The sequence below is a fragment of the Rana temporaria genome, chromosome 3 (assembly GCF_905171775.1).
Source record: "Rana temporaria chromosome 3, aRanTem1.1, whole genome shotgun sequence".
In the NCBI taxonomy this organism is placed as follows: Eukaryota; Metazoa; Chordata; class Amphibia; order Anura; family Ranidae; genus Rana; species Rana temporaria.
The window spans coordinates 279,362,057-279,389,106 of record NC_053491.1 but is presented as its reverse complement, the minus strand read 5'-3'; positions in this window follow the sequence as shown (position 1 = coordinate 279,389,106).

The following is a 27,050-nucleotide window of genomic DNA, read 5'->3' as shown; positions in this document are numbered from 1 at the left end:
GCGGCATCGCGTAAAGTCCACCCGTGTAAGCCATCCTAATTCAAATGATCCAGGCAGGGGGCGTGGATCATTTAAATTAGGCGCGCTCCCGCGCCGATCGTAATGCGCATGCTCCGTCGGGTAAATTACCCGACTTGCATTGCGCTAAATGACGTCTCACGGACGTCATTTGTTTTGACTGTAACGTAAATGGCGTCCAGCGCCATTCACGGATGACTTACGTAAACGACGTTCAATTTTGAAATTTCGACGCGGGATCGACGGCCATACTTAACATTGAGTACGCCACCTAGGGGGCATCTTTATCTTTACGCCGCGTATCGCTTACGGAAACGACGTTAAAACACTACGGCGGGCAAGCGTACGTTCGAGAATCGGCGTGAGTAGTCATTTGCATATTCTACGCTGACCGCCACCTAGCGGTCAGCGTAAATATTGCAGCCTAAGATACAACGGCGCAGGCTGGTGTATCTTAGGCATGTTTAAGTGTATCTCAGTTTGAGAATACACTTAAACATAGGAAAGGGACTTACGTAGGCGTATCTGTTGATACGCCTACGTAACTTGTTTAAGAATATGGCCCACTGAGCTTACTCAGATCCTTTACCAAAAATAGAACGGGCAAAGGGGAGATAAGAAGCAGGGGGCAATCCCCGCGGATACCTGGTAACCAGCCACCCTTGTCCCCCAGCCTCCCAACCCACCCTCCCCGCGTCCCAATACCCCAGAGCAAACACCCCACATCAGACATAGGCTTAATAGTCTATGCCCTATTCCATTCCTGTTCCCTCCATCTTCTCCAGGCTGGAGGTCTCTTTTCCCAGTTGTCTATTTGCATTGGCTGAATATTCAGCTTATTACAGAATTCCTTTACATCTTCAGGGAAACGAATAACTGCTGAGACCCCCTGGTTCTTGACCGACAGACAGGCTGGGAAGCCCCATCTATACGGAATGTCCTTTGTCTGTAGATGACTGGTTAGTGGCTTCAGCGCCCTCTTTCGTGCTAGTGTCTCTGGTGCAAGATCCGAAAACAGGAGTAACTTGACCCCCTTATATTCCATAGTAGCAGAATTCCTTGTGCTTTGAGATACCAGTTCCTTTTGGCTATATTCTAGGAATCTGACTATAGTGTCCCTTGGTAGGTCTCTCTGTGTGTTGTATAATTTTTGTATTCTGTGGACCCGTTCAAAATGCATTGGAGCTGTCACATCCCTTTTTAGAGCTGTATTGAATATCCCTCGCAGCACCTCCCCCAGTTCTATATCTTTAACTTCTTCTGAGAGGCCTCTTATGCGCAAGTTTTTTCTTCTGCTGCGGTTCTCATGATCCTCTAATTTATAACGAGCATTTCTTATTTCTGTCCAGTCCATGTCAGCCCTATCTCTTAATTCCATTATTGCATTTCTATGCTCCTCCAGTTGTTCCTCTATCCCTTCCACTCTCTGTAATACACTCTGTATATCTCTTCTTGTTGCTCCCATTTCCCCCTTGATGTTTTTTTCTAGGCGTAATATCATTTCTGTCATGTCCATCATATCCTGCCTAGTTGGTGGGGCTTGGGAGTCTTCAGGGGAGGTATCAGAGAACAAGCTGGGTTGTTGTTGTTAACTCTCAGGGGTCTTTAGGACTTTACTCTGACCTTTTACTACTGGGGATTGATCTTTGTTTTTCTCCTTCTTTTTCCCTGAGACCTCCCCCTCAGACTGTCCTTTGCTCTTTATAGATGTCCCAGATATACCATTATCGCTATCTCCTTTGGGGCTATCCAATGTCCTCTCCAGTCCTTCAGACACAAGATATGACCTCATTGTGCTGCGGCCTGAGCCCCCTCCCTGAGTATTTTTTGGGGCCTTCCGCACCATCTCTGCCCTTTTGTCCAAGACCTGTATATAGGGATTTTAGTGACGTGTATTAATGAGCTGTCTAACCCTCACAGGCTGACCACGTGTGTGACAGAGGCTAATAGAATGTGTGACAGAGGCTGACAGAATATGTGTATCTACTCCCCCTCCTGAGCACACCCTTCCGCTGGCTCCTGGTTTTTTAGGCCTGCCGTTGGGCAGAGAACAACAAGGAATAAGTAAAAAAATTAATAAATGTTAAATGTCCGTTTTTTCCATCCCTAAAACACAGCTTTCCTTTATCAGCTGGAGCTGGGACCTCAAGAGACTTAGAACAATATCTCATAGGAACAAAATAGGCAATAGGTTAAACAGGCAGCCTTCCTCTTGCATCACTCTATCTCTTCCAGAGCTGCTGCTTATCTCATACAGATTAGAGCCCTTATTTCAGCATAGTTTTAACAGTCCTAAACCCACTTCAGTTCAAACAGACAGACTCTTTTTTTTTCCAGCTCTCCCAGGGGCTTATGTGCGCTTGAGAGCTCTTATAATTGCGTTTCTATGAGACTTTAACCAGCATATTTCCTTTAGCACCAGCAAGTAACAGCAAGAAAACGGCAAGATCTCAGTTCAGTTCAGTGGAGCAAAAGCCAGATAGCAGTCTTATTCACCTTACCATCTCCGCGCTCTCAGCTTCTCACTCACCTCCCCTTTTGTTCCTAAACAGTCCAAGGCGGGCAATGGGAGGGAGACCTTCATCCGTTTTTGTGGAGGCAGAATGGGTTGAGCGTGGTCACTCAGCTTGGTCCAACCGATCATCTTCCGAGTCCCGGGGTTCCTCGCCTCCACAACATCTCTTCTGTAATAGGGCAAAAATCAACGTCGGCGTCCGGAGCGGCACCCAGCGAGACCTCGTGCAGTACTCGGCTATCTCCTCCACCTCCTCCTCCTCTTACGTCACTCCGCCTGGTATCCAATCACTGGATGCTCGAGACACCGCACACCAAGGGCACAGACACACCCCCTCAGTGCAGCGGCTACTCACCGGGGATTCCCCGGCCAAACTCCAACACTCCGCACGGAGGACGCCAGCCGGACACACAGCACACACCGCACACAGGCACCCACGCCGCCAGCCTCCCCAGGTGGGTCAGTATAGATCGGGATTAGCGATGGTCTGGGGTGATTTTAGCTTCAAAGTCCCATTGTCTTGATCACCTAGAGAGGAGCATGGAGCTGCTACTGCCGCCCTGAGTCCTTACGGCGCCATGTTGTTACTCCGCCCCTGCCCATCTATTTTAAACATCTGTATTTGAGTTTACAAATCCCTTTGAACATTTTATTTTGGGAAACTTAATGTAAAAAACTTTAAGAAGGCTAGTGTAACGGAACCCCGAATGGGACAGGTGTTAACGCTGTTTAAGATAATCCATTCCCCAACCCAAGACAGCCATCGACACTCCACAGTCAGGCAAACAAACCCCAATAACGAGACACACAGCTATGTTTGAGGTTCCACACGAATAGACCCTTTATTGAGAAAATCAGGCTCTTATATACAGTTAGTAACCAAAATGAACAATAACTCCACCCACAACATTACACAAGGAGCCCCAATACACATCTTTTTGGTAGACATCATGACTCCGGCTCCTGATCTAATTTACATAAGCTAATTAACTACAGCTAATGTCTCAGACACATGACCTTTAGACTGTCTGTTAACTTGCAATTCACATTTATCACAGGACTCCCGCACACAATACAGGGTCCTTTAGCACAAGCCACAATGACAGATCCTCAGAAGCCATCCTAGATTCATTTACATCACAACAGACGACATTAACACCTAACAGTAAGTGTCCCCACATTGGGAATGAGTCACTTTTTCAATTAACCTGTTGAGTTCAGAATCAACAACCTGTAAATAGTTTTTACAGATATCCTGGAATATAATGTGGATAATAATTACATAATAGTCCCATCTCAGGTAGCCCAAGATATATTCTGACTGTCCGTTATTTTCTGGCTCAATCTGTTCCCAAAAGTGACTCCCATTACAGCTAGTATAACAACTGGGTTAAAGGGATTGAGAGTGGAGGGGGATGGGGAGAAGGGGGGGGTGGGTGTAAAGAGTAAAAAAGACAAGAGGAAGAGTAGCATCATGGGTTATGAAAGAATTGAAATAGATAGTAGCAGATATATGAATATAAATGGTCTACAAGGTCCTCTTTAGGAGCGAGAAAAAGCTTTACCAGCATTTTAACAGATTTTTTTCTTTTATTTAACTCTTATAGTTGTAAAAAGCATCAGGAGATCATTTTGGACAGGTATCTATCAACATGGCCAAATCTCATAAAATTTGGAGTAAGTGGTGTAATTTAGCATCATTGTAGTATTAATAATTTGAAATCAGATTGTTTTGTTATAGTACTGACTGAAATGACAAAGGTTAGCCTAAGCAAAAGGAGAAGAGGGTAGCGCCAAGCCAATCCTTTAAACAGCTTAGGAATTTATTCAGTTTCTAAGTATAAAACAATACTAAAAACTTGCATGAAAAATGTTGGAGCACTTGCAGAGTGCTAGAGCGGGTGGGAACTTCCACATGCAGTGTCACAGGAGCACAGGAGGGCCACCGGAAAGTCTCTATTGAGGAATCCATGAGCACCATGTGTTAGCCGCAGCTGGAGCCTCGATAAGCCTCATGGAGATGTCAGCTGTTTGTCTCTGGATGGGAGTGGTCCAGGGCTGCAAACTGGGGAGCCGCCCAAACACTGTCTGGCCAATCAGATCTGATTGGCCAGACAGCATGTGGGCTGCTCCCCAGTTTGCATATCTGATTGGCCAGACACCGTATGAGCGGCTCCCCAGTTTGCAGCCCTGGACCACTCCCACCCAGAGACACACAGCTGACATCCCCATAAGCCTTATCGAGGCTCCAGCTGTGGCTAACACACAGTGCTCATGGATTCCTCAACAGTGACTTTCCGGCAGCCCTCCTGTGCTCCTGTGACACTGCATGTGGAAATTCCCACCCGCTCTAGCACTCTGCAAGTGCTCCAACATTTTTCACACAAGTTTTTAGTGTTGTTTTATACTTATATACTGAATAAATTCCTAAGCTGTTTAAAAGATTGGCTTGGAGCTTCCCTCTCCTCCTTTAGATTTCCTTTTGTTCACAGTGATCGGGTTCCCCAGCCCGCGCCTGAAGCAGCCTCGCTCCCTTTACAGCCTTCATTTAGAGACTTTGTTAAAGACTAGTTTTTAGGGGTTAATCCCCCACATCTTTCAATTCACTCACCATTCACATGGTTGCACCTTCATGTATCAGCATGCAGATGCATGCCTTTTCATTTAAATTTTAAACGTTATTGTTTTTCATAAGAGGGTTTAGTGCTGAACATCATACCAATATTGTGTATGCGTTTACTCCTAAAGGTTAGCCTAATCACTTTTCATTTTTTATTCATTTTTGTTCATCAGTGGGACAAGAGTTTAGTTCATGTTCCTATCTAATGTATCCCAAGAAGTAACGAAAGATAAAAAATATTGGGTGCCTGAGTTGACACACATTTCAGTGGTGCATCATTTTTAGTGAAAAGGTTTCTTAAGTAGGTACACAGGTTTTTGAATGAATATGTATCTTTTAAAACAAAATATGGAGAAGGAAGCTTCAATGTTGGGGTGACTGTGGTTAGGTAAGCTACCAAAATATTGTGTGCAGCTAAGATTTTCCTAGGTTGTAACGTATATTGCAAAAGTTTAAGGAAAACCTACAACCTTTATAATGTTTTTTAGGGATACATAAAAAAGGTCAGCTGGTAAGATGTAATCAGTATAAATTGCGTTATTAAAGTGTGTTAATGTTATTAAAAAATATTTTTTTATATAATTTGTAATTATAAATGTTTGTAATTATAAAAGTTTCAGAAGTTATTTTTGCTCATTGTATAATCAGGCTTTGCTTCCTTCTCATCCTCCTAACTCATTAATAAGATCTCTTTTATTGAAAACAATAGACTTTAGTGATGTGAAACCAGACACCATGTCATCCTAACCTAGTCTGTTAGTAACATGAAAGCACTTAAAGCAGTAGGTAGGTATTCTTTTACTGAAAAATATTATGTAATCTGATAATGCTGACATGTACCTTATTGATTAATGTGAAGTGTGATTTTTAATGATAGGTGTAACGTGTTAAATTGTTTTAAATATATAAATAATGCATTTATGGTGTTTTTTACAAATTAAAATTCTTAGCAAATGAACGGAATAAAACATTATCCATAATGTTCCTTAAATTATTTACATTCATCCTACAATTACATGTATCTTTACATTTATCCTACAACACCCCCCCCCCCCCCCCCATCCTTTCCCTTATGTCTTTGTCTGTGCCGTTTTTCTTACCATATCAGTGATCTGTACCAACACTGCAGTAGGTCTTGCTATTCCTCTTTGTACTGCTTTGTAAATAAAGGGTGGACTGCACTGACGATGCAAAGGATTTAACAGCCATGACCAAAATTAGCTGCATGCTTAAATAGTTCTTTATGAGTTTTTACTAAATTTAGATCTTTTTAAAAGTGTGAAGAGACACATCAAAAAGATGCTTTCTAACCAATCATAAACTTATCAAACTCTGGTCTCGCCAGAAAACACAATTCGAAACACTCTGCAGCAAACAGGAGCCACAAAGACATTTGATCTCCACCACATATTCCATGCTGTTCTCCAATCACAACCCCAAATCCAATAAAGTAAGCTGCAAATGTGAACAAGAACTTTCCCTAGACTTAACAGAGAAGGAATAGGAATATATATATACATGTGCATACACAAAGGAACAGTTAATGTCTCAACCCAGGAGAACGGATTTTAAATTCTCTCAAGGTGGTACAGGACTCCCTCGCAATTGCATAAGATTTTCCCCACAGTCTCGCCCAAATGTTGGCAATGCAACGCCAGTGAAGGCTCAATACTACACATTTGGTGGTCATGCCCACAAATCCAACCTTTTTGGAAGGAAATCCACTGCCTTACAACCCAGGTCATGACATTCTTCTTAGAATTCACCCGAACAGTTCTTATTACACCACACCTACCCTTCGCTTAAAACATACAGTCGCTCTCTAGCCATACATATGATAAATGCAGCGAAATTGTGCATACCATGCCATTGGAGGAATTCCAACCCTCCTACAATAACAGAATGGCTTTGACGCATCACAAAAACCGCAGAAATGGAGGAGCTTGTCCACCAAGCAAAAGAGACTCAATCCAAATTCAACAATATTTAGTCCTGTTGGCACCACTTTGTAACAACAGACGAATTTGCTCAACTATCTACCTAAATAATAAAACCGAACACCCAACACCCCCTAGCGGAGGAGAATGGAGTCCCTAATCCTCTTCCCATGTCATCTATATAGCCCCTCTTTCCAGATATCACCTGACGTTATGACCAATATGTTACAGAATGTGCAGATTTGCAATTATTGCTTGGATGATATTGCTTGTACAATCTATCACAATTCGTAACATGAAGTTACACATTGGACAACAGAGAGGGGGAGGGGGTAGTCTATACCCTTGACAAAGTTTGAGCCCAATTGGGGTGCCTTGATGGTAGAGATTAGAGAACTACACCCCTAACCTTCTCCATGGTTACATGTAAAGCATTTTATTTGATATGTTCATATCTCTTTATACTCTACTATGTCCTATGTACTCTTACATATACTATGCTCGTTGTATGTTCTTTATGTACATAAACCTTGACAACTGTTTTTTTAAGTGCATTACCCTTTGTTCTTGTGAAACTCTTCAATAAAAAAGTTTGAAAATAAAAATGATATGCTGTTTTTTTCTATTTAAAACACAAAAGGTCTGTTTAGTACAACTGTCTTTTAATGTACACAAACTGCAACACCATTAACAGTATAAATAGGGTTTAAAAAATGTTGTTCTATTTTATGTCGCTTTAAGCCGGCCATAGACAGAGTGATTTTCTTTCCTGCAACCTCGGATTGCAGCAAAGCAAATCACTTTATTCTCCCATCAACACAGTCATCAACACAGTCAGTGTTGATGGAGGAATCCCTCCCGCGGAGCCATTGTGTTCTCCTTATGGGGGGGGAGCTGTCCCCGCCAGGAGAACACCCGTGATTACAGCTAGCAGCTATAATAGCCCGCTATCAATAATTGCATGTCAAATATGACAGGCTGGCTGTACTCAAGTTGATTGATTCAGCCTGCCCATACATGGCTCGAATCTCGACTAGTCCCTGCTGAACTGGCCGAGATTCGAAACGTCTATGGCCGGCTGTAAAATCACAATAGTATTTTATGTCAACAATTGTCCTGAATTACATCTGCGATACTATTAATTGTACAAAAAAGCTTTTAGTATTGTGTAGAAACACGCAATTGTTTAGTAATTAGGAATGAGTGGAGTGATTTTGGCAAAATCATTTTGCTGAAAAATTACCAAGCCACCCCTGGCAACCAATCAGTGAATAATGTTAACCTTTTTGCTGCTGGACAATTTTTTTTCTTTTTATTTTGCACAAATGTTAAAATGCATATTTTGGCCTGAATATTACACAAAAACCCTGAAAAATTGTAATTACACGTCCCTGTTAAACAGGGGCAGAAAAATTGGGTCTTAACCACTGGTGGCGGTGACAAAAATGTTCTTACAAGTTATCAACATGATCATTGAGGAGGAAAAGGATAGTCACTCAGCATAACAGGATAGTCACTCAGCATCAGCATAGGCAGTCTTGAAGGGATCTGACATTTCAAAAAAAATTGTTCAGTTACATCAGCATCAGGTGCTTGGTAGCTGGTGGTGATCCAAGCCTGATTCATTTTTATGAAGGTCAGTCGATCGACGAGTCGGTGGAGAGGGGCACCCTGTGATCGGTTACAAAGCCTCCAGCAGCACTGAATGTGCGTTCTGAAAGAACGCTGGATGCATGACAAGCCAGTAGCTCAATTGCGTACTGTGCAAGCTCTGGCCAGTGATCCATCCTCAAGACCCAGTAAGCCAGAGGATTTTTGGTGGGAAAGGTGTCCAAGTCTGATCTTGCCCCTAGGTATTCCCGCACCATGTAAAACAGACGCTGGCGATGGTTGCTGGAACCGGTCATACCTTGGGACTGTGGACTAAAAAATTCTCTGAACGCATTGGTCAGACGGCCACCTTCTCCACTGCTCCTTCTGTGACTGACCGAAGCCTCAGCAACACGTTGTTCAGGACCTGGATTTTGTAACACCCCAGTCTCTGGGAAAGCATTGCACAGACCTTTCTGCAAGGCCTCCCAAAGATGTTTCATCTTCTGCTCCCTCTGTGCCGGCAAGATAAGGTCCACAACCTCATTCTTGTAACGTGGATCAAGGAGAGTTGCCAGCCAGTAATGATTCCTCTCCTTGATAGCACGAATACGAGGATCCTTCCGCAGGGTTTGCAGGATCAGGGAGGCCATACAATGTAGGTTTGCTAAGGCATTCGGTGCGGAGTCCTCTGGGTCACTGAGGTTGACATTATCCGCAGCCACCTCATCCCAGCCACGTACAAGTCCATGGGTTCCTTGGGACTGTAATTGATCCCTTGAAGACTGCTGCTGATGCTGAGTGCTAGGCTCCACCTACATGCTGACACAATCTTCCTCCTCGTCCTCTTCCTGTGTGATAGGCGGGCAAGCAGGAACACTGTCTGGATAAAGGGGGCCTTGAGAGGTAAGGAAGTCCTCCTCTTCCTCCCTCTGTTCTGCCTCAAGGGCCCTGTCCATTATTCCACATAGCGTGTGCTCCAACATGTGAATAAGAGGGACAGTCTCACTGATGCCGAGCACTGGCATTATATGACCGTCGGAAATGCACACAGACTTTCCTGCCCTGCTTCAGGACATCCTGTAAGCCCGGATACCTGCCCAAGAACCGCTGCACCAGCAAATTAAGGACATGAGCAAAACAGGGCACATGGGTCAGTTGTCGCTGTCGCAGGGCGGAGAGGATTTTGGTGCCATTGTCGCAAACCACCATTCCTGGTTTAAGCTGGCATGGCGTCAACCACCTCTGGGCCTGCCCCTGCAGAGCTGACAGAACCTCTGGCCCAGTGTGGCTCCTGTCCCCCAAGCACACCAGCTCAAGCACCTGCGTAGCCCCTTGAACACCTACGGAGCACCGCTAGTTCCGATGACACATCAGCACAGGAAGAGGCCACAGAGGAAGAAGAAGAGGGGGGGTGGAGGAGAGAGGTGTGTCACAACCAGTAGTAGCATTTTGGAGGCGTGGTGGCGGAACAACCTCCAACACTACTGTACCTTGTCCTGCGTCCTTCCCAGCTGCCAGCAGAGTTACTCAATGCGCTGTGAAATATAGGTAACGTCCCTGTCCATGCCTGCTGGACCATGAGTCTGCGGTAATATGCACCTTACCACTGACCGCCCTGTCCAGCGATGCATGGAAATTGCCTTCCACATGCCGGTAGAGAGCCGGAATCACCTTCCGCGAGAAAAAGTGGCGTTTGGGAACTTGCCACTCAGGTACCACACATTCCACAAACTCACGGAAGGGGGCAGAATCTACCAACTGAAAAGGCAGCAGTTGAAGTGCTAACAATTTAGCTAAGCTAGCATTCAACCGCTGGGCATGTGGATGGCTGAGAGAGTACTTCTTTCGGCGCTGCAGCAGCTGGGGCAGGGAAATTTACCTGATACAATCTGCCATTGGTGTACCGATAGTAGATTGCCCGCACGTACTAGGCTGTGACACACCTAATTCTACACCTTCAGTCCTATCAGTGCAGGCTTCAGAGAGGACTGAGGGCATAGTGGGGTTGGAGATCCCAGCTGATGAGGGGCAAGGGGAAGTCCACTTTGTTCTTTGGTGTGGGTCTTTGAGGTACGCTTGCCAAAGAACTGCATGGCAGGTCGACATATGTCTGGTCAAGCATGTGGTGCCCAAGCGGGTGATGTTTTGGCCACGCGTGATATGCTTGAGACATATGTTGCAAATAGCAGTGGTGCGAAGGAGTGACTGATTCCATTGAGCAGAGGGAAGAGGATGCCTTGGCAGCTGCTTTGCCAGACAAAGTACCCTGAGCCTGGGTGAGAGAGGATGAGGAGGATGAGGTCGGCTTCGTCATCCACTCTACCAAGTCTTCGGCATGTTGCGGCTCAACACGGCCAGCTGCCGAAAACAAGGACGAGCATTTCCAGCGGCCACGTGCTGATGAGGATGCACCGTGTCCACAACCAGCACTGTTGCCTCTAGACGCAGAGCCTGCTTGCCCGCGTGACTCTCTGCCTCTCCTTGTTGTCCTTACAGACATACTAATGGCCTGCAGAGGACAAAGGCAGTACACACACCTCGTAGCTTTAGGTGCAAACTGCAGAGGACACGGGCAGTACACACCAAGTAGCTTTAGGTGCAAACTGCAGAGGACAAAGGCAGTACACACTACGTAGCATTAAGTGCAAGCTGCAGAGGACACAGGCAGTACACACCAAGTAGCTTTAGGTGCAAACTGCAGAGGACAAAGGCAGTACACACCACATAGCTTTATGGTGCACACTGCAGAGGACACAGGCAGTACACACCACATAGCTTTAGGTGCAAACTGCAGAGGACACGGGCAGTACACACCAATTAGCTTTAGGTGCAAACTGCAGAGGACAAAGGCAGTACACACCAAGTAGCTTTAGGTGCAAACTGCAGAGGACACGGGCAGTACACACTGAGGCCCAGATTCTCAAAGACTTACGACGGCGTATCTCCAGATATGCCGTCGTAAGTCCGAAAGGGGCGCCATCGTATCTATGCGCCTGATTCATAGAATCAGTTACGCATAAATTCTGCCAAGATACGAGCGGCGTAAGTCTCCTACGCCGTCGTATTTTGGGTGCATATTTACGCTGGCCGCTAGGTGGCGCTTCCGTTGATTTCCGCGTCGAATATGTAAATAAGCAAGATACGCCGATTCACGAACATACGTACGCCCATCGCAATTAGTTACGCCGTTTACGTAAGACATACGCAGGCGTAAAGATAAAGCTGGTCTCTAGGTGGCGCAGCCCATGCAAGGTATGGACGTCGGAACAAGCGTATCTTTTTACGTTGTTTACGTAAGTCGTACGTGAATGGGGCTGTGCATAGGTTATGTTCATGTCACAGGCATTGAGCCGGCGTATCTTTGGGTGTAAATACGACATGATACTGAGCATGCGCGCCCATGCGCTGTTCGTTCGGCCATGCATCTACATGGGGTCACGCTTAATTTAAATACAACACACCCACGACCTGCCTATTTTGAATTACGCGTGCTTACGCCGGCCCATTTACGCTACGCCGCCGTAACTTAGAACGCAAGTGCTTTGTGAATACAGCACTTGCCTCTCTAAGTTGCGGCGGCGTAGCGTAAATAAGATACGCTATGCCCGCACATACTTACGCTGCCCTACGTGAATCTAGGCCCAAGTAGCTTTAGGTGCAAACTGCAGAGGAAAAAGGCAGTACACACACTACGTAGCTTTAGGTGCAAACTGCAGAGGACACAGGCAGTATACACCACGTAGCTTTAGGTGCAAAATGCAGAGGACACGGGCAGTACACACCAAGTAGCTTCAGGTGCAAACTACAGAGGACAAAGGCAGTACACACACCACGTAGCTTTATGGTGCACACTGCAGAGGACACAGGCAATACATCACGTGAGAATACTGCAGCTAGCACAATCACCTGCCTGCCAGTAAATTAGGAATAGCTGATCTAGCTAAACAATATAGTGTATAAATATATGTACAACACCTGGGATGCATATATATCCTCTACACACTGTTAGCCAGATTCAGAGAGAGTTACGCCGGCGTATCAGTAGATACGCCGACGTAACTCGGAATCTGCGAGTCGTAAGTTTAAGTGTATTCTCAAACTGAGATACACTTAAACCTAGTTAACACTTAAAGACCCGCGTATTGTAAATGTACGTCCTCTTTTTAAATATGGATATCTCAGTAACGGCAGCAGCCGCTGCCACAACTGAGGTATCCATATTTTCTGTGGGCGGCCGTGTAAACGATAACGACGGTCTCCGCTGCATATTTGCTGCGAGATCGCCGTTATCAGTGGCGGGAGAGGGCCCCCCCCCTCCCGCCGCTTTTCCACGCCCTCCGCCGCTTACCGTAGCCGTCGGTAGTGGCGGAGGAGATCGGATGCTGCCGCCTGGAGAGTGAGGACTTGAGTGAGGGCAAGATGGCCCCCACCCGTCCTCATAGCTCTGCTGGGTGGAAGTGACGTCAAAACGTCAGTCCCGCCCAGCCTCTTAAAGAGACAATTTTTTTGTTGTCATTTTTTTAAATGACAAATTTTCCTTTTTTTTTTTTTTTCTTGCATTTAAGTCTAAATATGAGATCTGAGGTCTTTTTGACCCCAGATCTCATATTTAAGAGGACCTGTCATGCTTTTTTCTATTACAAGGGATGTTTACATTCCTTGTAATAGAAATAAAAGTGATCATTTTTTTTTTATTTCAGTGTAAAAAATAATAAAATCAATAAAAATAAATAATAATAATAAATTTTTTAAAGGTGCCCCGTCCCGACGAGCTCGCGCGCAGAAGCGAACGCATACGCGAGTAGCGCCCGCATATGAAAATGGTGTTCAAATCTTACAAGTGAGGTATCGCCGCGATTGTTAGAGCGAGAGCAATAATTATAGCCCTAGAGCTACTCTGTAGCTCAAAAAATGCAACCTATAGAATTTTTTAAATGTCGCCTATCGAGATTTTTAAGGGTAAAAGTTTGACGCCATGCCACGAGCGGGCGCAATTTTAAAGCGTGACATGTTCATGTATCATTTTACTCAGCGTAACATTATCTTTCACAATATATAAAAAAATTGGGCCAAATTTATTGATGTCTTATTTTTTAATTCAAAAAAGTGAATTTTTTCCAAAAAAAGTGCGCTTGTAAGACCGCTGCGCAAATACGGTGTGACAAAAAGTATTGCGATGACCGCCATTTTATTCTCTAGGGTGTTAGAAAAAAATATATATAATGTTTGGGGGTTTTAAGTAATTTTCTAGCAGAAAAAACTGTTTTAGTCTTGCAAACACCAAATCTGAAAAACACCTAAGGTCTTTAAGTGGTTAAGATACGACAGCCTGCACCGTCGTATCTTAGGGTGCAATTTTTCAGCTGGCCGCTAGGTGGCGCTTCCGTTGAGTTCGGCGTAGAATATGTAAATGCCTAGATACGCCGATTCACGAACGTACGTGCGCCCATCGCAGTAAAGATTCCCGGCGTAAAGTTAGTCGAACAAATAGCTGGCCTAGTCAATGTTAAGTATGGCCGTCGTTCCCGCGTCGAAAGTTGAAAAATTTACGTCGTTTGCGTAAGTCGTCCGTGAATGGGGCTGGACGTAATTTACGTTCACGTCGAAACCAATACGTCCTTGCGGCGTACTTTGGAGCAATGCACACTGGGATATGTACACGGATGGCGCATGCGCCGTTCATAAAAAACTTCAAAAAACGTCAATCACGTCGGGTCACCAAACATTAACATAAAACACGCCCCCCCATCCTCATTTGAATTAGGCGCGCTTACGCCGACCCCATTTACGCTACGCCGCCGTAAGTTAGGAGGCAAGTGCTTTGTGAATACACTACTTGCCTCTCTGACTTACGGCGGCGTAGCGTAAATACGATACGCTACGCCGCCTTAAAGATGCGCGCCCCTACCTGAATCTAGCTATGTAACTTTAACTGACTAACCTGCCTGCTCTATCTACCTAGAAAAATTTACTCTCTTTCTCTCTCTATCTCTCTCTGTCTCTAACCACCGCAGCAACACACTACACAAGGCAGGTGGCCTTTTATAGTGTGAGGCGTGTACTAAACCCCCTGAGCCATAATTGGCCAAAGCCACCCTGGCTTTGGCCAATTATGGCTCTCCGTTTTTTGCGTGCTGTGATTGGCCAAGCATGCGGGTCATAGTGCATGCTTGGCCAATCATCAGCCAGCAATGCACTGCAATGCCGCAGTGAATTATGGGCCGTGACGCGCCACTCGAATTTGGCGCGAATGGCCAGTAACGTTTGTATTTCGACGAACGGTCGAACATACGATGTTCGAGTCGAACATGGGTTCAACTCGGACACGAAGCTCATCCCTAATCAGAAGCAAGAGGTCTCTTCTAGGCTCTTGCAGTCAGACGCATGAAAATGCTCCATCAGATTTTCCCTCCTCCAGCTGTTGGGTGAACATAGATATCCCAGGAGGCTGCTGGATCGGGGCTGATGTCATTCTGGCCTATTTGAGAATGGAGACAAGAGATGGGGTTGAATAATATCCCCTCCCAAAAAAGGGTGAATAGGGGGTCAGCTTTTCAAGTATGCAGAGGGGAGCAGTGGAGGCAAATCCTTGTATCAACAGGAATTGCAGCAAAGAGGCTGTTATGCAAAACCGCCTTAAAGTGCCACATTTTGGGCTCCTCCTGAGATGGTGACATGTAACCCCTGTAACAGAGTTTTTAATAGGTTGGCCACCAAACAGTGGTCCTTTGATCACCTAAATACAAGAAACCTTATGCAGGCATTGTATCATAAAGTAACCCAAATACAACAAGCTGCCAGAAGCATCTTCCTTTCCTCCTGCTGCTGGACCTGGAGGCTGCATGTAGCCTTGGTCTGGTGTGACTCTTGTCCCCCCAGCATACTAGCTGTAACACTGCATGTCAGTATTTCACCTAGAATGTTGATTATGCTCTGTGGCAGTGGGGAAACATATTGGATCTGATGAGGATGAGGACAAGGAGGAATTAGCCAATTAGGAGGAGGGGAAACAGGTGAGTGTTTGCTTGGTGGTGTAACTAGTTCTTATGGTGTGCCTTGCCTTAGATTCTTATCAGCCATCAAAGGATTAGCCACCCTTCCTTCTTAATCAGACAAGAGTACTAAAGAAGAGGATATATTAAAAGAGGAACAAATTAAAATATATTTGAGAAAAGTGGAGTTAAATAGGATCTCAGGCCTTGTACTCACGACCGGATCTGTCCGCTGTAAACTGTCTGACGGACAGTTTCCGGCGAACAAGGCTGATTTATCTTTTGTTCCGCTGGCTTGTACACACCAGCGGACCAAATTCCCGTCGTACCGGAACGCGTGCACGTAAACCACGTACGACGTCACTATAAAGGGGAAGACCAAAGTCAATGGCGCCGCCCTCTGTTCCTCTTTTGCTAGTTACGGGTTTGCTCGTGTTAGTGAAGGTTTGGTTAGAGCTGATTCGCGCTTTTCGGTCTCCACGCTTTTACAGCTTGTATTCACGGGTTCAGTGCGCGTGCTTGCGGGATCGTAGTTGTCATTCGACTATAGGCTTGCAGGTTGTTTCTGCTTTTGCAGTTGCGTCCTGTACGCTCGTATCTGTTTGTCACGCGTTCCTCGCAGGTAGTGCTGGATTTGCGAGTGCTTTCTGTTGGAGTGTGTTCTTGACTGACCAGCCGGCCGGTTTGAAGCCATGACGGAGCAGCAGCGTCAATTTTCGAGAGTTGGTGCTGTTTATGGGATGGCTGCTGGATATGTTCATCATTCCAGTACTTTGGCCAGAAACAGGGGGCGGAGGCGTTTCTGGACCAAGAATTGGTTGCGCCAGCGTGACCAGTTCTCACATATGCCTCTGCTTAGGGAACTCCAGGAGAATAATTCTAATGACTATAGGAACTTTCTCCGCATGACGGACCCCGTATTCAACCGTCTGCTGGATCTTCTGTCCCCCTATATCACGAGGCAGGACACTGTGATGCGCCAAGCCATCACGGCCGAGCAGAGGCTTATTGCCACGTTGCGGTACCTGGCGACTGGGAGGAGCCTGCAGGACCTCAAGTTCTCGACAGGCATCTCTCCGCAGGCGCTTGGGGTCATCATACCGGACACGTGTGCTGCCATCATCAAAGTTCTGCAGGAGGAGTATATTAAGGTAAGTTTCCTCATTTTAACCTCACAATCTGTCTTTAATAATGTGGGCAACTAACTATTTATTTTATTTCCCAGATATGCTGTGTGTTTTTTAACTAACGTTCCCTTTTCTCCCTATGCATGTTGATATAAGCTGTCCATGTTTTATTCTTGGCCTACCTGTAAATTTGTCCCTTACCCAATATTAACCTGTCCAGCATGCTATCCTAGGGACAAACCCACCTTGCCAATTTTTAAAACAGGACTTTTTGGTTTTTCTGTTCCAACCCCCCCCCCCTTAAAACTTTTTTAGTCCCCATCAGAGGGCTGTGGAGTCTCTTAATTAAGTGTCCCTATATATTTCATTACCCAAATTATCCCTGCACATTTTCGAAATGCAATTTTAATACTGTGAAGTAGCACAAGGATGCTTGTAGGATTATGTTTATGTGCCAAAGTACTAAATCTCTTTATTTGTTTGTCCCCACAGCTACCCTCCACACCACAGGAATGGCAGTCTGTGGCTTCCCAATTTGCCCAGCGGTGGGATTTCCCGAACTGCGGTGGAGCAATAGATGGGAAACACGTCCGCATAGTGCCCCCACCCCACTCGGGGTCCTACTATTATAACTACAAGGGTTATTATAGTATTGTGTTGATGGCGGTGGTGTCGGCACAGTATGAGTTTCTATATGTGGACGTGGGGAAGAACGGCCGGCTGTCTGATGGGGGAGTGTTCGCACGGACTGATTTCTATGATCGTCTCCAAGCTGGTGGTCTGGCACTGCCACCAGATGAAGATAATGTGGAAGGACTTCCGTTTGTGTTCCTAGCAGACGAGGCTTTCGGGCTTGGTCCTCACCTCATGCGGCCTTTTCCCCAGAGGACCCTCACCTCAGAGAGGAGGGTGTTTAATTATCGGTTGGCCAGGGCTCGGAGGGTAGTCGAGAATGCCTTTGGGATCCTCTCCAACCGGTTCCGCCTGTTCAGGACAGCGATACACTTGGCGGAATATAAATTGAACACCGTTGTATTTGCCTGCTGCATTTTGCACAACTTTTTACGCAGGCACTCCCAGACGTACCTACCCGACATCGGTTCTGAGGCAAGACTACCCTCAGATCCCCTTCCCGGGCTGGACACTGGTCGCGCTGGCTTGGCCACCCAATCAGCTCGTGAGGTACGCGACAAATATGTTGAGTACTTTATGGGTCGGGGGGCCATTGCTATGCCAGATCATATTTCTTTCTAATTCGGCCCCCAAAAGAAAGAAATATTCACAGAACTAATAAATAATTAGACCATTGGACTTTATACAGTTGTTTGTCATTAATGCTTTTTCTCTTTTTATCTGTCTTCCTGGTTCTCAAACTAACTACTGCACTTATAGTGCGAAATTTAGTTCTCCACTTTTAGTAAATAACCACATTTGCACATTATTCACTCATCTACAAACAGGGTATTGAGTCTAGAAATAAGAAGCCACTCATATTTTCAATTTTTAGGTCAAGCTTTTTATTTTCAGCTTGTTCATGACCACACCAAAAAGTAGTCTTTTTTTTCGCCAAACATGTGTTTAAAATTTTGAGTCATATTTTTTATTTATTTTATTTAAATTTTTTGTGACCATTTTATTTTTGACCAAAATTTTTGTTACAATATACATTTGTTAAAATGTTGACATTTTTTTTAACGGAAATTTCTAAAAATGTTTATATATATATATATATATATATATATATATATATATATATATATATATATATATATATATATATATATATATATATATATATATATATATATACACAATATAATTGTTTCCCACAAAAAATTAAGAAAAAAAAGATCTAGGTCATCAAATATTGATTTGGCTGCTTTTTCGCAAAATATAAAAATATTTTTTTGTTTGTTTTCAAAAAAATTTTCATATTTTCAAGTTTTTTGACGTAAAAAATATAATATTTTTAAATTTGTAATATTTTTCATTATTTCCTTCAAAGTGATTTTTTTTTTTTTTTTTTTTAAAAATAAAGCTTTCTTTTTCCTTTTTTTTTCATCTAAATATAGACTTCATAATTTTTTGTCTTATTTTTTGAAGATATATAATTAGAAATATATAGATATATCCCAAATTTTTCTTTTTTGTTTTGTTTTGGGTTCTTGCTTTTCTCACATTTTTCTTAGGTCAAAAGGTCAAAATGGCAAACCAATAGAACTTAAACATTCAAAAATGTAAACAATTCACAACAGCAGTCAGTCATGGTGTGCTTTCACACTGGAACACGCCAAAATTTAAAGATGCACACATTCAGTGTGAATTCGACAAATGTCATTGGTTAAACAGACAAATGGCCACATGTGCTATCTGACATCATGGGTGATCAATGTCTGTGTTTTGGGGGAGCAAACCCTTCCTCTCAACTACTTGAGGAGCGAGGAGGTGGTTGTACCCACAAAGCACAGACAATCGATATCCTGTGATGGCAGATAGCACATGTTGGCACACTGTGTGTGCATCTTCAAATTTTGGCGTATTCATTATTCAAAACTTAAAAATGGTTGTGGGGGCGGGGGATGGGCGGGGGGTGTTTCAGTCTTTGACACGGCCCATCATGTCAATAATATTTTTAAAATTTGCTTCGATGACCATCATTCTTTGCTGCATATTGTCCATTTCCGTGCTGCACTCCAAAAGGACATTTGTTACATTCTGTTCCATGACAACCATCCTTTCACGCATATTGTGCATTTCAGTGCTGCACTCCATTACCTGCTGAATAATTATAGCAGCACTTGCACGCAAAAAATTTGCAACACTATCTTCATCCCCTAAAAAATAATTAAAATGGGCAATCAAAACAAAAATATTTGATGAGGCCTATCTACATATGTTTTGCCAAATCAAGCTGGGGTGACACTGACCTGATGGTCTGCTCCTTTCCACCTCCACAACTTCGCCATCTTCGATCACTCCTCCTTCTTCCACCACTTCCCCATCATCTTCCACGACTCCTCCTTCTTCCACCACTTCCCCATCATCTTCCACGACTCCTCCTTCTTCAACCACTTCCCCATCATCATCAACTCCTCCTTCATCCATCAATCCACCTTCTTTCAATTCGCCAAATTCTTCTTCCGCAACTTGCCCTTCATCTGCTATAAATTCTAAATCCAAAATTACTTCTTCCTCCTCTCTTCCTTCCTCCTTTCTTCCTTCCTCCTCTCCTTCCACATCCTCTTCTCCTTCCACATCCTCTTCTCCTTCCACATCCTCTTCTCCTTCCACATCCTCTTCTCCTTCCACATCCTCCTCTCCTTCCACATCCTCTTCTCCTTCCACATCCTCTTCTCCTTCCACATCCTCTTCTCCTTCCACATCCTTCTCCTCCTCCACATGGCGAGATGGAAGATTTTGGCCTTGTCTGGCCCTCTCTGCCTCCTCCAAATGCTGGCGTCTTCTTTCCCCTAAATAACACAAAACAAAAGGTATACTCATCAGCACACAGATATTGGAGAGCAGAAATCGCATACATTGCTTAGAAGAGGCTTTCATTTATTTAGTTTTTTCTTTCACCAAACCTACATTTTTGACAGACTTCTATGCCAAGCTCTGATCCTGCCCCTTTTTAGCAAAGTGACACACATGGATGTCCCCCCTAAACTTTATTTCTGGGAGACCCTACCAAAAACTTGACATTTTTTTTGGAGACACAGGTGCTCTGCATTGCAGATGGGAAAACATCTGCTTTATTATAACTGTTTTTAGAATGAATCCTGTTTGCCTTTCACATTCTCTTAATTTGATTTTTCTAAACTAGCTTTTACACAATGTTTGCAAACCAAGTTTTTGGCCAGTGAGCCATGTCCAGGTGTGTTGTTCCTGGAATAACCTTGCATTTCTGCTAAACGATGTGATGTTACGCGGTTTACTAAGAACACTATTTTTAAATAGGTAGGTATTTACGTAAAAAACAAAAACTTTCAACATGTCTTCAAAAGTACAAGCAGGCCAAGGAGGCAGATGTCGAAATATACATGTCAACACATTCTTGCTGACAATCCCCCCCCCCAACCCCAAAAAAATTTACTTACTTTTACGAAGAATTTTAAGGATCTTCTTCATCTGATGTGGCTCCCTCAATTTTAAGTCGGACCAGCGTTTTCAGAGCTGTTCTTTGGACCTGGTGATCCCAAACATCCTCTGCATTCTTCTCGCCACCTTGTCCATAATGTGTGCCTTTCGGCGGTTAGGGGTCTTGTATGGCCCTAATTCACCATCAAAGCCCTTCTTCCGCATGATGGAAACTAACTCTACCATTTCCTCGAACCGCATATTAGTGGCTTTGTATCTTCTTTGCCTGGATCGGGACGTCCCAGCCTCTGTCCCTTCACTTGCGGCCTGAGAGCATCGTGCCCGCTCGTGTGACATCGCCATATTTCCTTCCCACAGAGATTATGGGCGGGGAAAAGAGGAAATGTTCCGCCATGGGCGGAGACGAGAGCGGCGTTTCATACATACGCGGAGTGTAGAGAATGCAAACAACGTGTTTACGTAGGTTACGCGGAGAATATTCGAGCGATTCCAGAACATACACAGTTAACGCCATATTTCCGAAACACATTGATTAGGGGCATGGCAAAGCTGACGAGGGCGGCGTTTCATACATACGCCGAGTGTATAAAAGGCGCACGCCGTGATTACGCAGGTTACGCGGTAATTAGGCGAGCGTGAGAAACGAGGAGCGAGAGACAGGAAGGTAAGGAAATTCAAAATGGGATCAGCAGAGGCCTAGAAAATGGAGAGCCATGGGATGGGGGTTTGGTCTGTTGGTTGCACCCTTTTTAAGCTATTCTGTCTCTTGAGTACCACAATGTTATTTTGGTATCCAAATGCTTTTGGACCCCTTACAAAATAGAGATGTGAACAATGCTGTACCTCATTTAAATCTTTTTGAATGGTGTATTCAGATCAGGCAAAGTATTGTTCAGTGTTGGTTGTACAGAGGTCATTAGGAAGTGTCTTTTATGTCATCCATGCTCAGGGGCAGGAGATCTACACATGAAAGAGTGCCTAGATGAATGCTCTCATTTGTAAGCATTGTTTATGTTTCTATATTAAAATTAGTTACTGCAATGTTACCAAAGGGTCTGCATGTAGCAAATCAATGTTTGGTACTACCAATGCGGCAGAGCTGGCCATCATTTTTACAACAAGAGAGACTGTGTTTGTAATTATATATAGGTCATAAATTTAGAGACACATATTATATCAAGGTCAACGCTGAGCCTTTTTAATATCTAGTTTTATTTGGTTTATGTTTTGCTAATCTAGACTCCAAAATCACATCAGAAAATAAGGCCGGGAAATGGACCTCCTCCAAACGAAGGAAGCAATAGAGGCCTTACTGGAAAAATTTGAGGACACGCCCATCCTGTGGGATTCAAAAAACACGTACTATTGCAATAAAGATTTACGAGCGGCAGCACTAGAGGAGCTAGCAAACTATATGCAAACATGGGTGCCAGGATGCACTGCCAACATGGTGAAGGATAAACTTGCCAACCTGAGAAGCACATATAGAAGAGCATACAAAGCTAATAAATCTAAAAAGTCTGGAGCAGCAGCAACACAAGCAAAGGAACCTAAACTGTGGTATTACAAACAGATGTCTTTTTTGCGTAAGGAAATGGAGGGCAGGAAATCGATGTCTAGTCTTGCTTCCAACCTTCCCTCCACGCTACATTCCAGCGGACCTTCCCAAGATGACCACAGCCCTGCAGGAAGAAGAGGTGCAGATCTGCCACCCTTCGATGAGGAGGTATAGTAGTTTCCTCTATATTTCTGGCGTAAATAATTATTGGTGGATTAATGAGTTGATATTGTAAAAGAAAAGCCAAGCTGGGAAAACCAAAAAAAAAGGTCGCCAGACAAATAGGTGTCAGGGATGACAACTGCAGGGGTCAGAAGGAGAGTATATTCAAGTTATAATGAACCAAAAATAATAAAATAAAAACATGAAATGTGTGTGTTTTGATTTGGCAAAATAGTAAAACATGTCCCTTTTTTTGACACAGGAAGAAGAGATCAGCCAGGAGGTGGCAGATCCTCCCGTCTCTGTCAGCCAGGAGGAGGCCGGGGTCAGTGGCAGCCAGGAGGAGGCCGGGCCCAGTGGCCTGCAGCAGGTCCCCCCGCCCAGGACAACCACCACCAGTTGAGGCCTGTGGAGGAGGCAAGCCTCCGCAAGATCCAGGAGGCAAGCGCCATCATGAGGGCCCCCCTCAACCCCACAGAGGCCTTCAGTGCCTCCTTGGCACACGATTTAAATGAAGGGGGGGAGGAGCAGAGAAGACTGGCAAAGGCCCTGATGAACCAGGTCCTTTGGTGGATGCAGAAGGACCTGCTGACCCCAGACACTGGGCTATGTGACCCGGCCCGGCTTGCTGAACACCATCCTCCTGCTGCCACATCGACCCCACCTGCAAGAGCCCGTGTAAGATCCGCTGGAAGGCAGCCTGGAGGGAAGGCTGGAAAGAGGAGGAAACGGTGATTCCCTGCCTTCCATTTCCTTCCACACAAAGGACATATTGTTTGGACTACCACAGTTTGGGTTCCTTTGGTTCTGTGCTGCTGCTTCAGATTTTTTTGTTTGCCTCCTGAGGTTTGGTAGTTTATCCTTCACCATGTTGGAAATGCGAGTTTGCATATAGTTTGCTATCTGTTCTAGTGCTGCCGTTCTGTTTATTTTTTGTGATGACATTTGCCAAAATAAATGGCTTTTTGCTTTCATTTGAAAACGTGTCTATTGTTTGTTATACTGTGGGGATTATTAGGCAGCAAACATTACAAAAAAATACAATGGGTCATTTACAAAGGACACAAACTCCTTGGGGGGGGGGACATTTGGTGTGCCAACATGGTTAAATATTCAAAAATAAAAAATAAAAAAAAATGCCCTAATAAAGAAATATAACATGTAATAACAAAATGAACAAAATGGTGACATAACTAGAAACACACCCAAAAAAATAATAAGATGAACATTCCTTTACAAAAATAAAAGTTAAAAAAATGGAGGACCACCAACAAAAACACACGTCTGGCCTAGAAAACATTTTTAAATGATTACATCACAAGCAAGAAATGTCACATTTCAGTATGGGACAACTCAGTTGAAATTGCATCAGCAAGAGAGCGGGGTTATTCTAGCAAGAGAACAATGAATAAAACGAGGCAATAAACTGTTGTTTAGTGCGTCGTTTTAAGACATTGTTCTCTTGCTAGAATAAAAGCTTTCAAATGACGAATGTGCCATATCCCAAACAAACACAAGTTTTACCTGAACGAGCGCTCCCGTCTCCTCATTTTGACTTAGCATGCGCGGGATTTTTGTACGCTGCTTTTGTGTACAGACGACCGAACATGTCCGAGCGGACACGATTCCAGCGGACTGTTTTAAAGCAAGACCAGGAAACAGTTGTTCGTTGGGAAACGGTCTGTCAGACAAATGTTTGCTGGAATCCTGTCCGTTACTGCCTACACACGATCGAACATGTCCACTGAAACTGGTCCGTGGACCAGTTTCAGCAGACATGTTTGGTCGTGAGTACGGGGCCTCAGAGGATAAATGCAATGGTCTTGAAAGCCCCATAAGAGAAGAGGAAATAAGTAGGGTCATTCGAGAGCTACCGAATGGGAAAAGTCCGGGCCCTGACGGTTTGACTAGTTCATATTATAAAAAATTCTCAGATATATTAACCCCAAAACTATGCTCTTATTATAATGGGATTGGTAAAAAATGGGAAATGAGGAAAGAGGCGGTTGAAGCAATAATATCAGTAATTCCCAAAGAGGGCAAGGACGACTCCTTATGCTCTAGCTATAGACCGATCTCCCTTCTTAATACCGACTTAGAAAATTTCTCAAAAATTCTTGCTATTAGGATGGAAAAGGTGATGCAGGACATGGTGCATACGGACCAATTGCGGTTCATTACAGCAGGGAAGGAAGGGACAATGGGATTAGAACCCTATTGGTGATAGAGGAGATTAGAAAAAGTGGGTAAGATCATTATATAACAAACCCACAGCGAGAGTCAAAGTCAATGGGACTCTATCAGAGTTATTTGAAATGAAAAATGGTACCCGACAGGGATGCCCCTAGTCACTAATGTTATTTACGCTGGCATTAGAACCCCTGTTAAAGTCTATAAGGCAAAACTCGGACATTAAGGGATTAACACTAGGGGGCGAAGAACATAAAATTGCTGCTTACGCGGACGACATATTGTTCTACGTAACGAGCCCCAGGACCGAAATTAATGGAAACAATTAAAGAATATGGTAAAATATCTAATTTCAAGATAAACCCCGTTAAATCTGAAATATTGGGCATCAACATTTTAAAAAAAGATAGAAGCGCCCTACAAGAAGACTTTATGTTTGCCTGGAAAAAAGACTTAAAATATTTGGGAATTAAGCTAGCAATCTCCATAGAAAGTTTATATAAGATTAATTTCATGGCACTGATAAACGAGGTTAAAACTGAATTAAATAGAATCGCACCAGGGTAATTGTCCTGGAGTGGTAGAATAAACATCTATAAAATGACAATCTTACCGAAGATACTCTACAAAATGCAGATGCTCCCAATACCCATTCCTCAAGTCTATTTTAAAAAATGACAATCAATGTTCGTAAAATTCATCTGGAGAGGGAAAAAAACATGCGTTAAATTTAGCACACTGATTAAAGATAAATCACATGGGGGGTTAGGGGCACCGGATTTAAGAAAATATCATTATGCGACAGTTATAACACGTCTTATGGATTGGGCCAAATATAACACAGAAAAAGGGTGGGTACACTTGGAAATCACAATGAGTAAATTAGCATTGGGAAAATTAATCTGGGTTCCGGCACAGTATAGAGGAATTAATGTAGAAACTCACTATATTACGAAATATGCACTAAATCTTTGGGACCAAATGCACATAAAAAATAAATGGGCCTATAATTCTCCCTTAATTCCTTTAACGGACACTAAATATTTCCCACCGGGGGAAAAAAATAGTTTTGGAAAATGAATATTACAAGAAAACACAAAATTAAAAGATGTCATGAAGTTTAATAGGCTTTTAACAATTCAGGAATTAAAAAATAAAAAAATAAATGATACTTCTAAATGAATGGCGGTTCACACAACTAAAACATTTTTTCAACAGTCTTCCCCAACCGGTAAGAGCGGAGACAAACCTACTACCCCTCGAAAAATTATGCGAAGGGAAGATCGAGAAGGGCACAATTTCTAAAATATACCAGATATTAAACGAAACAAGAACACAGAATGCCCTACCATTTATTGAGAGGTGGGAGGAGGAGCTGGGTTCTCGGGTTAATGAGTTTGAGATTAGCCAAATAATTACAAGGGTCCATGAAACTTCAATAAATAATGATACTGGAGAACTAAACTACAAATGTTTGGTTCGATGGTATCTTACGCCGGATAAATTATATACATTTTCAGGACCCGCATCACAACGATGTTGGAGGGGTTGCGGCGAAGTCGGTTCTATGGCTCATATCTGGTGGACATGTCCTAAAATAAGAAGATATTGGAGGGAGATCAGACAAAAAATCCAAGAAATTACAAATAACGAACTTCCGGACGACCCTTGGGTATGTGTATTGCACGGATTCCGAATTCCAACAAAACAATATTTGAAGACTTTGGTCCCACAACTTTTGAACGCGGCAAAATATCTGATAGCGCGTAACTGGAAGGGAAAAGAGAGCCCCTCATTGAGAGGGTGGTGTAACAGAGTAGAGGAAATCTATAACCTAGAACATTTAAGATTTAGAGACTAAGAGAAATGGGAAGAATTTGAAGAGAAGTGGGAGAAATGGAAAAGGTTTAAATATACAATGGGTTATGCTGATGCTATGGGTATATAAAGTATTGACTGGAGGTCTGAGCTATCTCACTGGATATGATTGGGATGGTCTCGCATGCGGGACAATCAGCGGGGGAGAGATCGTGCGGGTACATTCGAGCCTGTGCGGTCCCTCTCATGCAGCCCGGTGAGAGCCAGGGCACAAGGGCACAAGGAGATAGAGATATATTCAGTAGAGGGGAGTTGTAGTAAAATAATGGCACCGAAACTATAAAAAGGATGCTGGCAGGGGGGGATTGGGGGGTGAGGGGAGGGGAAGAGAGGGTATTCTTTTTCCACTTAGACTCAGATTA